At 41.2% G+C, this 16,198-nt stretch overlaps 1 protein-coding gene and 1 long non-coding RNA gene across 2 annotated transcripts in view; one reads left to right on the forward strand and one right to left on the reverse strand.

Annotated features, from left to right (window-relative positions):
- The window catches only part of LOC124590739, a 65,956-nt gene extending 60,772 nt beyond the window's left edge, over nt 1-5,184 (reverse strand). Inside the window, exon 1 of the mRNA XM_047131673.1 lies at nt 5,093-5,184. The gene's annotated coding sequence lies outside the window, so the exon portion shown is untranslated. The remainder of the gene's footprint in view (nt 1-5,092) is intronic.
- A 5,302-nt stretch (nt 5,185-10,486) lies between these two features.
- LOC124590755 lies at nt 10,487-15,545 on the forward strand. Its single transcript, XR_006976774.1, has 3 exons — nt 10,487-10,584; nt 14,572-14,773; nt 15,348-15,545. It is a non-coding gene; the product is annotated as an uncharacterized LOC124590755 (long non-coding RNA).
- The last annotated feature ends 653 nt before the right edge of the window (nt 15,546-16,198 follow it).

Raw genomic sequence — 16,198 nt, forward strand, 5'->3', positions numbered from 1 at the left:
TCATCAATGTGCGCAGTTACTATTTCAGGGGAATCGTTGAGTAGCGTTGATCTGGCTACAGTATTTTATTCAATTATTTCAGCTAGCGATACAGGCACAGTCGGTCGACATAATCACTACGCAATGGATAATTTACTAGTCTCAGCCAGAGACCGACAGAGGTGTTGTCAGCGTGAACTTTATCAGTATGCTGATCAGACAATATTGTCGCCCATAGAAATTATACGATACAATATAACGGTCGCCATGAGCCGTACCTACACTACTCTCCATGTGTATTAGCAAGGTTCATGTCCATTCCAACACGTTTTCTCATCCCTTTCCTAGATGGCTTTCACGCAGAACGTTTTGTGTTATCTACAGTTTGAGATCTTCCTGTTGTATACCTTGTAAACCAAACATGAGCTACAGAAATAGTACCACTCCAAGAAGTTACTGGCGCAGAGACACGATGAAGTGGCCTCAAAAGAAGAATCATAAATGCAGCAGATAAGTAACTAGGATTCAAGGCATAAAAGAGGCAGTGGCGGACAACATATAATATACCGGATTTAATAAAGTGAACACCAATGTATTGAAACTATTCATAATCGTAGGAAAGCTGAAGAAGATTGTGTGGAGAGAAGACGTCATAATGTACATATAGAACTGAAACAGAGTAAATGTAGCTGCAGCCACTTTTAGGGGGCACAAAACGAGGAGTATAATGATAAGAGAGGAAAAAAGTAACTGCGCAGTATAAGCAGAAAGTAAGGACAGAACATGCAAATAGTGCTTGGAGAAACTTAGCAGTGGACCAGAAGAAATCAGGATAATATAAAATGAGAACAAATTTGCAAGAAGAGGGAGGAGCAAATCCAATACTTAATTCTGAATTTCTCTGGACAAACTCAGAAGGAAAAACGTCCACATATTCATGAAACACTAGAAGAACATTTACGGGCAATGAATAGAGCAAAAACTATATGAATTTATATACCGCGAGAAGTTCCACAGAGTTCGAAAAGTGTAATTATTACGCTTTCAAAAATATGAAATACTGGTAGGTGTGAATATTCCTGCACAGTCTAGAGTCAAGTGAACAAAAATACTTCCAACTGCGAAGAATGGAAGGGAAAATCGAAAGTAGAAGAGCACAATGAAGGTTTTCACGACCGGTTGTCTTCGTTGCTGGTGGATCTTCCAAGCTGTTTAGATGTGGCCCATGAAATTTTTCAAAAATGGTTCAAATGGCTCTGAGCATTATCCGACTTAATTTCTGAGGTCATCAGTCGCCTAGAACTTAGAACTAATTAAAACTAACTAACCTAAGAACTGCCCGAGGCAGGATTCTAACCTGCGACCGGCGCGGTCGCTCGGTTCCAGACTGTAGCGTCTAGAACCGCACGGCCACTCCGGCCGGCAATGAAATTTTTCTGTCAGTCGTTTCGTCTATTGTTGCTTTTGACAATACATACAGGAGAAGTTTGTTTTTAAGTGTGGAATGTACACTTGAGAAGCAATTTTAGCATTGCAGTTATTAACAGAAGGCAGATTAAGGAAAAAAGTAGAAAACAAATATTACAGTCGTAGATTTGGAGGAGGATTTGTATAATATGCAATGGAATAAAATATTTTACCGTTTTTAGGAAGTATAGTGACGGAGGTAGCAGTGTAATACATTCTCGTCACGTGATGGAGATTGTGGTAGTCAGTAAAGGCAGAACTGAACAAGACACAAAAATCAGGAAAGTTGTAAAACAGGAATTCCCATTATCACCACTGATATTTAATTTGTCTATGGAAGAAACAATAAGGGAAGTACAGGACTTTCTGAGGATGGTAGTTGTTTGGCACGGACTGACCGCATGTGCGACAGCAGTAGTCGCCGAAAGTGAACGTGTATTAGCTGATGGCTAATACACGATGGTGTGTGGAGCAGGTCAACATGCTATAATGACTAAATGCAAAACGTTGACAAGTGACTCTTCAAGAAGCGGACAAATTTTGGAATACAGTTTTCCTTGATAGGTACGAGTCTCAACTTTATCTATTATAATGACAGAGGCTGAAGAAATTAATTAAAAATTTGCGCAACATCCAGGACTTAGACCCAGGTCACCAGCTTCCTAGGCAAGTGTGCTTGTTAGCTGTTACACCACCACAACAGTACAAGTAAAACAGTTGCATCGACTACCCTACTCCAATGCCCTTTGTAACACCAGTTTCAATTCACGCCTTCAGACTATTTTTCCCTTCTTAAATCGTCAGTATTGCCAAGGCACCGCCTATTGGAATAGCATAAAATTTTCCTTGACAAGTATGAGTCTAAGCTTTATCTACGATAATGATAGCCAGTGCTTTTTTTCTGAAAAAAAGTGTGAGGGTACTCCGTCATTGGATATAATGCAGCGAAAATTACTTATTACTGAAGCATGGGATACCACCCGTCTGCTTTTAGCCATGACTACATCAACATGTCGAACAAAAAAGAAAGAAAAAAGGTATCGGACTCTTCAGTTGACTCCAGCTCAAATGAAGCAGGCGATACCGAGAAAGACCCAAACATACTAGAGAAATTGGTATCGAACACTTCAGTTTACATCACCTCAAATGAAGCATGCGATTCCCATCAACTCCTGAACAATAAAAGAAAACGGTATCGTACACTTCAATTGACCTATAATACAACTCAGATGAAACAGGTGAGTGCAATCAACCCTCCAGTCAATGACATCGCTTTTCCCACCAAAAACTGTACTGGTATCGTTCGTATTGCAATTACCAATACGAAAAAATGAAATAAAAAATTTACGTCCGTGAAATGAACCTTTGGCACTCTTCAAAGTTCTCAACATCGTAAGAAAATTACTTTGTCGCCAAAAAAGTTTAGGGGTACGCATCCCCCAGCGTTCCCCCAGATAAACAGCACTGATGATAGCATAGTCTGTGCAGCTGCGTTACCTATACTGCTATGGTGGTGGATGGCTACCACACCTGATGAATAATCAGGAGGCATGTGTTCAAATCCCAGGTGTGACATAAATTTTAATTCATTTCTTCAGCTTCCATTGTTGTCATGAAGAAATTTCATTGCTTTGGAAGTAGAATATATGAAAAAGAGGGATGCAAGACAGATATAGTGGCAAAGAGGTCACGAGCAAAAAAAGAAACAGCTGTTTGCACCAAAAAACATAAACCTTTAGTGTAGATAAATGCTCATACTTCGAGCACATCTCTCTGTGGCGCGAAACATAGAGCATAATGAAGACAGAAATAAAAAGATTAAGCGTATATTAAATGCAGAGCTGCAAGAGGCTGTTGAATATCAGCTGAACCCATCGTCGAATGACGACTCCCAACAAGAAACCAATGAGGAAAAATACCAGTAATGAATCGAAAAACGAGAATGTCTGGAAACACATTACGGTATGAGGTCTCTGCTGGAAACTGTAGCTGAAGAGATTGTAGAACGCAAGAATCGTAGGGAAACCAATATACTGATATACCGAGCGGTTAAAATTAAAGTGCAGTTACTCACAGAGGTCTAGTGTGGGCTGTAATTGTCGTATGGCAGCGAAACTCGGTAGATATTCCAATGTGTTTATGCGACAGTGATCTACACTGGAGAAAATTAGTTACAATTTAGACAACCAGTCGCAAATCTGGCGTGACTACATGAAAGATGTATAGAAATGTTTCCATGTGTAATGGATTAGGAACGGGACATTGGCAGAAAAGGTCAAACAAGTAAGAAAGGCATTATGTTGATTTTATTATTAACCGTTAACCGCCGCTTACACATTTTTTTCAATATGAGCACCAGAGACACCGAAGAGCAGCTGTACAGTGGCAGATTTGCACCTGGTTGGCAAAATTGGTACTCTTGTTTTCCTAGCGTAAATCGGTTCCGCGTGGATGCATTAGAATATCTACCAAGTTCCGCTGCCATACGATAATTACAGCCTACACTGCACTTACGTCAATAGCTGTTCTTTAACTATAACCACCAGGTGTAAAGTTGATAGTTCATCCTGTGCTGTGGAGCAGTTCTTGGAACTGAAGAGGGCAGCTGACAAGAGACAGGAATGGAACAGCTTCAAACAAACGTTAACACTGATGACAATAATAAGTTCTCCAGTCTGCTTAGTAGCGCTAGCAATGAGGCCTTTAGCGAACTGTCGGTGTTCGTACATTACTGTAACTCATTTACGAATGAGATATTTCGTTTTCTAACTCAAAACGTAATTTAAAATACGTCTGCCTTTCATCTTTTAGTCCTTAGGATATGTTATTGTTTATTTTCATTTGTGTTACTTATGGTCTCTGCATCATGTTTCCAAAGTGACATCACCATCTTGAAGCATCTAATACCGTGCAGCAATGTCTGAAAATTTCAAAAAGCAAAGCTCAGCCTTCTGACACAGACAGGCAAATCTGGACCGACGACTACCTTGTCATCCTCTGTCAGTGGCATCATTTGGATGAAGTATGGAGGGGCATGCTGTCAGCACACCGCTCTTTCGGCCATTGTCGGCTTTCTAGACCTTGGATCCGCTACTTCTCAGTCAAGTAGTCCAAGTGGCATCACGAAGATTCGTGCACTCCGTTCAGTTCTCCCACCAACCTTGTAGTACCACGAATCGAAGCCGGGTGTTCTGCATTGAAGTAAGACGCCTTGACCACTAGGCTGTTCTGCATTGAAGTAAGACGCCTTGACCACTAGGCTGCGGAGGCGGACCCTGAAGATTGAGTTGTGCGTAACTTCGTCATGCATGTCGCACCTAATTTCGTACTGAGAACGCAAGCAGTTACAGTCCTATGGATATCAGGAGAGCTGGCCACTACAAACCGAGCAATCATTCGACGTCAATGAGTGGCAGCTTTGAGATGACGAAGCTAGGAACACACAGCTCTTCGTGAAATAGCATTAACCCTGCGAGATCGATGCAACCACTTCCGTCTCAAAAACAATTTACAAAGGAGGAAAGCCTTCATGTTGCACCCGTGAATATATGAACTATGGAATCGCATCTCTATTCTGCAAAATTTATTGGAAAGAGTATTTAGAAGTGTCGGATAAGATTTAAAAAAAATGTCTGTACAAACTTACCATTTGCAGAAATGTTAACTCTCAGTGCGCCGCACCGCGACACATTCTGCCGTCGCGTAGTAGCCTGGCCGCATTCTGCCGCCGCGTCGTCCCATTCGATTGGGATGTGCATCCGGCGCAGTGTTGCCAACGGCAGTTCCCACTCCGGACTGCGCGAAGCTCTCAGCTGGCACTTGCAGAATATCTCATCCGAGTCTGAAGCTCGGGCCGCAGTATTTTCTACAAATTAATAAGTGATTAGGAGCGGGCTTGAGTTTCACGTATTATATGTGGAACATTACACAGGACATGTAGGCCTACAAGGGATATAATTATAGCGCTACTACATGCAGTTGTAAGTAAATTTCACTGACCGAACGATGATATACTGCAACATAATAGGTTCCCCGCAAAATAGTCGAACGAAATGCTTCCAACGTATATCCGCCAAAACTGTGTGCTCCTCATAAGGTTTCAGGAAAATAAATAAATATACTTTCTATCTCCCAGCTAAGAAAACGAACAGAAGCAATTCCTACCGATCCGAACGCTGCTCCCAAATAAGTGCAAAATTTGTTGTGCCTATAATACTTCTATTCCTTCAACTGTAATGCTCACCGAGAAGTTTCCAAGCAATTCTGGGCAATCGACGGTTTCTGTTTACTATCAGTTTCCCTTTTTTACGTTCATAATAATGCATCTTGTGGCCAACGCATCGAAGATTTCGGTAGCTTTTCTACAAAAACAGAAAAGAAGTGTAATTCACTTCATACGCTCCATTTATTTTCGTAATTTCTTGTCGTTGGTTTTTTTACACGTGGCTTGGGAAATAGACATTGTGGTATTGATTTCTTTGGGGAAGAACAGACAGTTTTTTGGGACAAAACTAAGGAAAATTGCAAGGTACACAAACGAAAAACTTGTGAACCAGTATATTCAAGAAACTAAATGGATCATATCAAGACACGAATGAGTAAAATAAAATCTTTGTTTTTTTACAGCGTATAAATTCGTCCTATGCTAACTTAACTTAACAAGGCCTCAGACGATGGGAGAAAGTCAAAAATTCATAGTGTTATACCTGCATAAGCAATGAATACATAGTGGTATAAATTAACAATGCTATGTGACTGGTTGTGGCCGCAAAGACATAGTTATATGACTTACAAATCCAATCACAGGCTTGGTTGTTCAAAGAATTTATCAGGGGCGAGAAATAGTTATCAATCATTTTGAGAGCTTCGTGTAACATTTTTTTTATTGTACCAAACACAATCAGCTTAAATGCACGATGTCCTCTCAACTAGTGAGCAATGGCAATTCAGAGGGCGTGGTAACTTTAAAAGAAGCTTCGCTTTGTTTGTAGCGATGAGTCCTACTCTTGACATATTAGGTGTGGCAATCTCCTTCCCTGGAACCGATAATTAAGAAACGATGGGTGATGTGGCCCGCGCTTTTGGATAGCTCTTTATTAAGTTCTATTACGTCAATTTCCTCGCCACATAGCGCTGAATGTTAAGTCTCTGTCTTAACTGCAACCAGTCCATAGTAATCGCAGTGTGGGAGAAGTGTTTAACTGTATGCTAGTTGTTACACGTTTTCCCTTATGCTAGTGTTGCTTGCATATCAACGAAAATTATGTCATTTCTTCCAAATCCTTGAAAGCTATGCCCTCTGCCTAGCCTTCCCCCACATGGGTCCTTTATCATTTCATCAAATTCCCTCCTCTCCGCAGACGCATTGGACACATTGGTATGCAGAGGTTTTCTTCCCATGAGCGATTCGCGAATGGAACAGGGAAGGTGGGGCGGGACCAAAAAAAAAAAAAAAAGTGTGTGAAATCTTATGGGACTTAACTGCTAAGGTCATCAGTCCCTTAGCTTACACACTACTTAACCTAAATTATCCTAAGGACAAACACACACACCCATGCTCGAGGGAGGACTCGAACCTTCGCCGGGAACAGCCGCACATTCCATGACTGCAGTGCCGTAGACCGCTTTTTTTTTAATCTCATTTTGTTCGCGCTTTTGTTCGTTGCATCTGCTCGGGGCGGACGTCGGAAGACATCCGTGAAGTTCGTTGTCGATCGATTAACTCAGTTTTTTTATTACGGAGGGCAGCTAAAGCTCTGACCGAACACGCTGAGCTACAGTGCCGGCTGACCACTCGGCTAATCCCGCGGGGCGGAACCAGTTAGTGGTATCACACCGTCATGTGGGTTGCGGAATATTGATGTATAGGTAGATATCCTACACTATCCACAAACTTAGTTGTAACAACGCTGTTTTTTACTCTCTAATTTCCAATTTCCGGTTTTCTGCCGCGCCTTTCCAAGCACATCCCACCAATCCTACACCTACACAAGCTCCACATCGTGTCTCAACAAAACACCAACGCACTCTCCCTCCTAGACAATGAAATCCGCTTCGATATTTATCCTTTCTATCAATGCAAACTCTTCCCTCCCGATCCCACCACACATCATAGCTCCTCCATGGCACATTTCTAGGCCTTTCTATCTATATAATGTGACCTGGCCAACCCTCACACTTCCACCTCCTCTGTGTTTCTCACCATCCAAGCCAGAACCTACGCTTATCTCTACACTTACGAACTACAATCTCTTTTGTTTACACCCATGCTCTACGACCTTACAGAATACCTAACATTTCTGCCCCGTTTTCTTTTATTTTACATTTTGTGTACTCTTAAAAATGAGGGACGTTAACAGTTTAATACCATCAATGACGAGGTACTGAATCAAACTCGGGAGAAAAGAAATGTATGGCACAGAGTTTGACTAAAAGAAGGGATCACTTTGTAGAACACATTCTGAGGTGTCAAGGAATTGACAATCTGATAATAAAGGAAGTGTGTGGGGTAAAAGTTTTAGAGGAAGGTCAAGGGCCGGCCGCGGTGGTCTAGCGGTTCTAGGCGCGCAGTCCGGAACCGCGCGACTGCTACGGTCGCAGGTTAGAATCCTGCCTCGGGCATGGATGTGTGTGATGTCATTAGGTTAATTAGGTTTAAGTAGTTCTAAGTTCTAGGGGACTGATGACCACAGATGTTAAGTCCCATAGTGCTCAGAGCCATTTGAACCATTTTTTTGAAGGTCAAGGATTGAATATAGTAAGCAGATTCAAAAGGATGTAGGTTGTAGTAGTTATTCGAAGATGAAGAGGCTTGCACAGTATGGGTTAGCAAGGCGAGCTTCATCAAACCAGTCATCGGACAACAGCAACAACAATAACCATCAATGAAAATCGTATAAAGTTTCTGGAAAACACATTCGTCAGTCCTTATACCGAAGTGGCCCATTATCAGTAGAAAACAAATCAATTTATGTAGGCCTTTAGGTATAATAAGATACTTTAGGATGGCTTGCTCTAGATAGTGTGCAATTTTTTTTCCAGAAGCTGCCTCGTAAGTAACAACAGAGCACTCGTAGGGTTTATCATGCCCGTAGCTCATTTCCACATATTACAGTCTATACCAACCTGCCAATAACTCTGCAGTTAGCATGGCCATCCACTTTCCTCACAGCTCTCTAAGATTTGGTTGCTGTTTTCGAACCATCTGTAAACACTTCGTGCCAACTGTTCGAAAATTAGTATAATTCAGACAGAATTGAGACTCTTTCGTTACTCTCAAATATCGTGGCTTTGTCAATTTGTTTTTCATTATGCGGAATAATGACGTGACCTTTAACATCACTTGATTGGCATCACGTTTCCCTGGTAAATATGAATTAACATTGGACTGGCGAATATCCAAGGACTCCTCCGTGCTCTGTAGTAAGCACCAGTAAACCTTGCACCTCCGATTTTTTAGATTTAAAGGTTTGAACTCCCAAGTATAAAATAGCTTCAAACGTCCAATTGCCTTACAAATAAGTCAGCGTGTTAAATATTTGACGTTAAGCGTGTAAGCGAGAAAGTTTCATAAAGGTTTGAAATTATGGAAAAGTTTGTTGGAAGTCACAAAGAGCTCTCTTTCTTCTCAAATAATGGATGAATATAGTCTGCGTAATTTGCCCGCTGTAAGTTTCACTTCCTCAAAACAAGTACACGCTTTCTGACTGTAGTTCTTGTCTTACTGTATCAAACCTTTACTGTATTAAACCTTTAACACAAGATTATAACTCTTAATGAGTAAATTTTAAATTTAATGAGTAGATTTTAAATTTTCAGTTTCGGTCAACACGTTAACTGTATGAAATACTGAAAATAAAATTTTGTTGCCCTTGGATGCCCTTACATAGGCAACCTGCAAAGACAATTATGAGCCATAAACCGGATTAGTCTTTTAGTAGTATAAACAGTTTGTATTTCTTCGTCGCCTCGGCGTGTCCTACAATGTTTTCTAACCCTTTACATGTCACTGTGTAAGCATAGAATTGTTATCATTGACTATCGATAGTCGCCTCTCTGCCGAGCGCAGAGCAACAGTGGGGTAGTCGTGGCGTAGCTTTCGTGGAGCATGGGCGGAGTGTTGTGTTGATGCCACGGCTGCAGCGCGTATGTTACAAGTTATGTTGAAGCAATTCAAAATGTTAGCCACACAAGTTTTGCGTTTAATTTCACTGTTAACGTCGCAGTATCAATCTTTATCCAAAAGGCGATGTTTCTCGGTTTCGTGTGTCGTGTTGGGAGGACACCAATCAACCACGTCGTGACGATTACGGAAAAATAATGTGGACTGGAATGATGCTAACTGCAAGTTCTAAGTTAAAGAAACACATATCGTTTTGACTGGCTGAATATCAGGAACGCAGGTACTTTCTCGTTCGTATATCATACCCGAGATTTTATGGAGCATCCGCGTCGCGATTCGGCCACGCGCACGCTCATGTTGTAAGCTATTGAATCGTTTAGTACCGTGGGAAGAACTGTGCCAATCGTTGACTGATAAAACATCCGTTGAATAGTGATTATTTTGTGTTTTTGCGTTGGATGCCATCATTTAGACAGCAACCTTATACGTCACAACGGACACGTACTTGTAGCACAAATACTGTTCACGTCCATTGTGGAATAATGTTAATTGTGAACAGTGCAGCCCCACCCTGTGCGAGTGTTTAACAGAATACAGTGAGTTCTACCAGATCAACTCGGTATTGTAAGTTTTACAGGCTCCTCTCCCTGCTAGGCATAGTTATTACAGGATACATCATAGTAGGCAGTGCAGAGAGCAACAGATCAGCCGTCGCAAAGAAGGACCAGGTACGTGGGTTTAGGCATAAGATCGTTAATTATCCAGACCCGTTCCTGTGTCGAGGGAGTGTTGTACAGTCTCGAGTGCTAAAGGCTAGCTTTTATTAATACTGCACATATACCCCCTTTCCTCCCGGGCGTGTTACAACTGTTTCAGCAAGTCAGATTCAATGGTGACTGACTCGGTGTTTTTACTTTCAGTGCTGGTTCCTCCACCATCGGCTGCAAGGCGCTTTCCATTATCGTTGTCACCAGCAGTAACAGTGTCCCCCGGAAACAAGTTATCCGTCTACAAAGGTATTCATTTTAAGGGTTCCGTAACTCAGACGTTAAAAACGGAACTCTTAACAGATCACTTTGTTGTCCGTCTGTCTGCCAAACTGTTGAGAACCCTTTTTTTTCAGAAACTCGTAGTTGTGTGATTTATGTCACATACTGAGTCCTATAAACCCCTGCTGGTGGAAAAAAAAGAAAACTTGTACGAGGGTTAGAACTTTAATACTGGCAACTATTTATTTACAGCTTTTACAAAATAGATACTTGTTTCAAAGTTTCACTAACGTTCACAGTAGTCACCAGCATTGTGTATAACCCATTGCCAGCAATGTGGAAGTCATAGGATACTTTTAGCAGTGCCAGTTGTGTTGACAGTTCGAGCGGGGCGGTCGACAAATTTGTAGCTGTTCTGAAGCGAATGCCGTGAAGTGTTTCCTTCAGTTTAGAAATCGAGTTGAACTCACGAGGGCTTAAGTCAGCGGAGTGCAGTAGATGGTATAGACTTAGCAGCCCCATCAGTCAAACAAATCAGTAACAGCTTGCACTGTACATGCTTGAGCATTGTCCTGCAAAATGACGGTGAGGTCCTGCAGAAAGAGTCATCACTTCTGTCTCTATGCTGGTCGTGGGTTGTGTTCCAAAAATGAACAGCATAGAGACAGAAGTGATGGCACTTTCTGCAGGACCTGACCATCATTTTGCAGGACAATGCTCAAGCACGTACAGTGCAAGCTGTTACTGATTTGTTTGACTGATGGGGCTGCTAAGTGCTATACCACCTACTGCACTCCCCCTACTTAAGCCCTCGTGAGTTTAATTCGATTTCTAAACTGAAGGAAACACACCACGGCATTCGCTTCAGAACTGCTACAATTCGTCGGGCAATTGACCGCGCCGCTCGAACTGTCAACACAACTGGCACTGCTAAAAGTATCCTACGACTTCCACATCGCTGGCAACTGGTTATACACAATGCTCGTGACTACTTTGGAGGTCACTAAAACTTTGAAACAAGTGTCTATTTCATACGAGCTGTAAACAAATAGCTGCCACGATTATAGTTCCAAAGCTCGTACATCAACGCAATCAAAAGATACGGCCATTTATGTCATATATGTTGACACTCGCAAACTCACTCATCAAAATCTGCAGGGTACTTCCTGTCGACCTAGAATCATGAAATTTGGCAGAAAGTAAGGTTTCACAATACAATTAAAAGAAAAAATCCGAAAATTGCTAATCTGGAATCAAATCGCACGAAAAAAATATTTTTGTCATGTTATCCGACTGTGTCTGTCCGTCAGTTAATATCCATTTTCTCACGAATAGGTAGAAGTATGAAGCTGACATTTATGACACACACTAAGATCTATAGTCCTTTGGGGATGTAAAAGATTTAAGCTTCTGCGCCAATGCAACCAAAAGAGACAGCCTTTTATGTAACATGTTTTGATACCTTGCCAGCATCGATTCTCTAAATAGATGTACTATTTATATACGTAATTAAGTTTGTACGGAACCCTCGTTGCGCGAATCCTAATCACACTTTTCTGCATTTTTTTTTCGGTTCCCCTAAGTGCACATGGGTATCGAGTACGTGAAAATAGATTTAATGTTCCTGCCCCAAGGTGAAATATCAAAACAAATGTCACAAGGCCGTGTCGTATATGACATGTAGCTAAAATATTGTTTTCCTTCTTATAAATCAGGTTCATTTGGTTTACATACATAAATACACGGAAAGAAAATATGTATATTTACAATTTTGTAAATTTCGAACAAACTTTTTATTTTTTAAGAACGAATGTTTTTATTTGTATTTATTTAATGATATGCCTGACGCACAAATTCCTTTATTGTGTTGTCCACAAACACTTTTATTGCACTTGGTGCATAGGTGGTTCTCTCTTCGACTCTTTTTCCACCCACACAAGGAACATTTCCCTGACCTTGTCGATGTTGAAGGAGTCAGTGACGGTGCATCTTCGGGCATTTCTAATCCTAGTATGTTGCTTATATCCTCTCTCAATATTTTACTAAAGTGGCAATTTGTCATCCTGTTTTTCATGTGTAGTGTTACCAGTGCAAAACAAAAGTTCCTTCAAAAACTCGGCCCGACAGGTGTTGCTTTTATGTTCTTGTGGCATGTTTAGCTTGTAGGCGTTTACTACCGCTGCATCTAAAATGTCACAGAAGTATCGCACAGGCCAGTGATTTGTCATTCTTTTGACCGATTTAGCATGACGTAACTTGTCAAAAACATCGACGCCCCTTTAGTCAAATTGTAGAATTCAACTACGACAGGTTTTTGACTGACTGATCAATTTCGTCAGCGGAATGCCTGGGTGATGTGAGGAATACTGTTTTATTATTTTTGGACAGAAAGAAACAAGCATCTTCAAATCATCATACAGAAATTTTGAAGGATTCTTATTACGGCATTTGGGATTTACCATGGATGAAGGAAGTTATTTTCTGTTTTTCCGAAGCGTATCGACTAAAGCGAGATTTGTTTTCTTCAACTAATTCACAAGAGAAGAACCAGTTGTCGGTTTCTTTCAGTGGCTCAGTAAGATTTACAACATACTGTGTTGGCAAGAGTAAGGTACGTTCGGAATTTCTCTCTATTTACCTAAGAAAACCCCCACAAAGATAAAACTTCTCACATTACACGTTGCAGTGATATTGAGGCCTTTTCTTGGGAGGAGGAGGGGTGGTCTGCAGATACGAAAAGGCAATAACGATTCTGGAGGCCTGTACTATTCTGAACAATTTTGACTGAGCAAATTCCAAAATTCCCGGAACATCGCAAATTTATCTCTTTCTTTTCTAAGTTCCCTTGTAGTTTTTGTATCAAAACGCAGTGCACTCAGTAGAAATTCAAATCTATTTTTTGTTGTCATTCATCGAAAAGAAGGTTGATCATAAATGTGAGAAAACATGTCCTTTACGGCCAATCCAGAATCTTTTGGGACCCCAGACATGAACAGCATGCATGTAACAGCTTTGATCTCTGTTGAATCAGTTCAGCAGATGTAGCATTTTGTTGACTTGCACTTCTCTGCTTTCGGGTCAATTTCTCCGTTGGTGTATGTCACCAGTAGGTCAATGATTCCATCATAGACAAATAGCGAAAATATTTTTCTCTCTTTGACAAGGCCTTTTGCCCTACCTTTAGGGTCTGGAAGGTGAGTAATTATGTTTTTTGTTGGAAAACGTGAAAACATACTTACAACAGTCTTATATGACCAAATAGTTACGAAATCTCGACTAAGTTCTATATTTCCCATGTCGCTCACGGAAGAGGTTTCATCTGTAGAAAAACCTGATATAGCTTCATCGGACAGTGAAGCAGTGCCATTTACACCATCATCATTTTGTAAGATTACATCACTCGTTTCACTACACTACGTTCGTTGGTACTTTCACATTCGTCATGGGTATCTTCAACCAGTTGCCGTAACAATTCGTGACGAATTTCGTCTTTCGTAGTAAACCGTTGGTATTCTGCCATAGTAACTTGCAACGGTAAATAATCAAGGGATATCTCTGTAGGCTTTTCCTAAAAAATGAAACATATTAACGTAGACACACGGGATTGTCGTAACCGACACCAGGGTAGAGTTCGCCCTAATAGTACCTGAACTATGGGACAAACTGAAGATCAACGACTTACCTTTCCACGCCGCTATCTTCCGAACTATTGCCTGATAGGGCGCTGTTTCCTGTGCAAACGAAAACAAGCAAGGTGTGTCGTATTTGACACCGCCTTGTGGTAGGATAGTACTCACACTTATCCGAACTTTCTTCAGTTTCCTTTACTGTAAATGGTTATCGAGCTCCCAGTAAAAGATTTCCGTATGTTTAGTATGGATTCTGACTAGTTCGCTAGCAGCTAACATTACGAAGCCAAGTGATATTAGACGCTGTAAATATGAGGGATAGTCATAAAGTTTTAATGTACGTACTCTAAAAAATAAAGCTACTTCATTTTTTGTTTGTTTTCAGGTAGTGACATGTCTGCAGCCCTGGCACACAGCAGATACACATGCGCCGTAGTACCGTAGCACACTGATGGGGGAGACAAAAGAAAATAACGCAGCTCACTGATAAACTGGAATACCTGCGGCAATTCGTTTTCGGCAGCAGCGGAAATTCTGCAGCTGCATCAGGTCAAGCAAGACGATTTCTTTAGCGGTCTGCAACTCAAGTACGTAGACAGTATTTTGTCAAAGGAGGGGAGCGGCTCCGATTTTGTAAAGAGGACCATAAAAAAGACTCGTGTTTTTCATTTATTCTGAAAATTTATGCAAAGAATGATAAACCGTTTTATTTGAAAATGATATGGGAGTTTTTCACTAAGCGGAGGTATAATATCGCTGCTTATGAGTGCTGTATTTTGGCAAACCATTAAAAAGCAGTCATTTTGCAATCTCCCTTCACCTCGGAGGTGCTCTTCTTTCAGTCTGGATTTGTGCTCAGGAAGCGAGCAGGAATGCACATGTGGTATTTTTTTTTTTTTTTTTTTTTGAGACACTGTGATTATTGTCCACTAGACTTTTGGAATAAAGAGATCTCTGTTCGACAGAGAAGTTACAATAATGTTTAGCGGCGAAAATGTAAAGCATCTCGAATTATTGAACTTTACACTTTCCCAAATGCCCTCATTTATGATGCATCTGTCATTTCTTGCAATGTAAGAAAGATCATTTCCTACACTTAAGAATGTGCATAAGCCTAAATAGGAAATTTGCATTGTTATTTACTTATCATACGGCTTTCAGTGCTCGCCTTCGATGCAGCAGAGGGGCTGCATCGTTAATGGAATTGGAACCTTTCAGGAAAGAAAGGCCTGTAGCAAAGGATCAAGCTCAACATTTTCTTAAATTGAAAATGGGAAGCCACAGAAAAACGTTTTCAAGATTGCCGGCGGATGGTTTCAAACCACCTGCCTCCCGAATCCAGGGACTGCTTGCTCAGCTCAGCGGAGAACCTGGAAAAGCTGGTTGTTACAATTTGTTTCAAAATAAAATAAAATTCCAAAGCTTGAATTCTGACGTATGTTTTTTCTTTGGTTCAAATGGCTCTGAGCACTATGGGACTCAACTTCTGAGGTCATTAGTCCCCTAGAACTTAGAACTAGTTAAACCTAACTAACCTAAGCACATCACACACATCCATGCCCGAGGCAGGATTCGAACCTGCGACCATAGCGGTCTCGCGGTTCCAGACTGCAGCGCCTAAAACCGCACGGCCACTTCGGCCGGCGTTTTTCCTTTAATTTGATAGTGGATTAAGATTTAATTATTCATGGAATTGTTGGCTTCAGTTATTATAGTATTACAGCAGCGTAAACAGGTTTTGGACGAAAAGGGGGGGGGGAGGGATGTTGGGCGCAGTCGGCTTGGACGAATTCCAGCAGCCCATCAAAACAATGTTTTAGACACGAACGAACTATAAAATGTGGGGTCCTCACATACCTTTTCCGCTCTCCACAAACCCCACTCCATCGTTCCTTATCGGAATGGTTTTCATAATTTAGTGTTAGTTTATGGCATGGAGTTCAATGCCTGTTGCACTTGGTCGGCCAGTACAGGAACGGTTAGTGCTGTCTGTGGATGACGCTAGAGCTGGA

The sequence above is a fragment of the Schistocerca americana genome, chromosome 2 (assembly GCF_021461395.2).
Source record: "Schistocerca americana isolate TAMUIC-IGC-003095 chromosome 2, iqSchAmer2.1, whole genome shotgun sequence".
Classification (NCBI taxonomy): Eukaryota; Metazoa; Arthropoda; class Insecta; order Orthoptera; family Acrididae; genus Schistocerca; species Schistocerca americana.